The sequence below is a fragment of the Gossypium arboreum genome, chromosome 8 (assembly GCF_025698485.1).
Source record: "Gossypium arboreum isolate Shixiya-1 chromosome 8, ASM2569848v2, whole genome shotgun sequence".
In the NCBI taxonomy this organism is placed as follows: domain Eukaryota; kingdom Viridiplantae; phylum Streptophyta; class Magnoliopsida; order Malvales; family Malvaceae; genus Gossypium; species Gossypium arboreum.
The window spans coordinates 35,022,288-35,023,038 of NC_069077.1; the positions used below are offsets into that span (position 1 = coordinate 35,022,288).

Sequence of the window (751 nt, forward strand, 5' to 3'; positions counted from 1 at the left end):
GATGGTTTGCAAGAAGAAGATCCAAATACTCATTTGACTAATTTTCTGGAATTTTGTGACACTTTCAAGATTAATGGCATTTATGACGATGCCATTCGCCTACGATTGTTTCCTTTCTCGTTGAGAAATAAAGCTAAATAGTGGTTGAACTCTTTACCACAAGGTTCTATCACTATATGGGATCAAATGACCGAAAAATTTTTGCTGAAGTACTTTCCACCGGCTAAGACAACTAAGTTTAGGAATGATATCTCTTCCTTCAAAAAAATGGACCTAGAGACCCTATATGATGCATGGGAGAGGTATAATGTATTATTGAGACGGTGTCGCAACCATAGGTTACCTTTATGGTTACAGGTTCAAACCTTCTACAATAGTTTGAATCCCTCAACTAGGTAATTGATCGATGCAGCCGCCTGTGGGACTCTGAATAATAAAACATCTAAAGAGGCTTACGAGTTTATAGAAGAGATGTCACTGAATAATTATCAGTGGCAAGTCATGAGGATAAAGTCAAAAAAAGCAGCTGGTGTGTAACACCCCGTACCCGAATCCGTTACCGGAGTCGAACACAAGGTGCACACAGACTTAACTTAATTGTTTCACAGTCCATAAAAAAAAATTTCCAGACTAGCTGGTTACTGCATCACTGTCGCCTTAAAAATCATATCATGAGTTTTAAAGCTCGAAAATCAGTTTCGTAAATTTTCCCTGAAACTAGACTCATAATTCCATCAACATATTTTTTTAT

General features: G+C 37.3%; 1 non-coding gene across 1 annotated transcript; it reads right to left on the reverse strand.

Moving 5' to 3' along the window:
* Positions 1–234: 234 nt before the first annotated feature.
* LOC128279792 (small nucleolar RNA R71) lies at positions 235–341 on the reverse strand. The gene has a single exon (XR_008269987.1). It is a non-coding gene; the product is annotated as a small nucleolar RNA R71 (small nucleolar RNA).
* Positions 342–751: the final 410 nt, after the last annotated feature.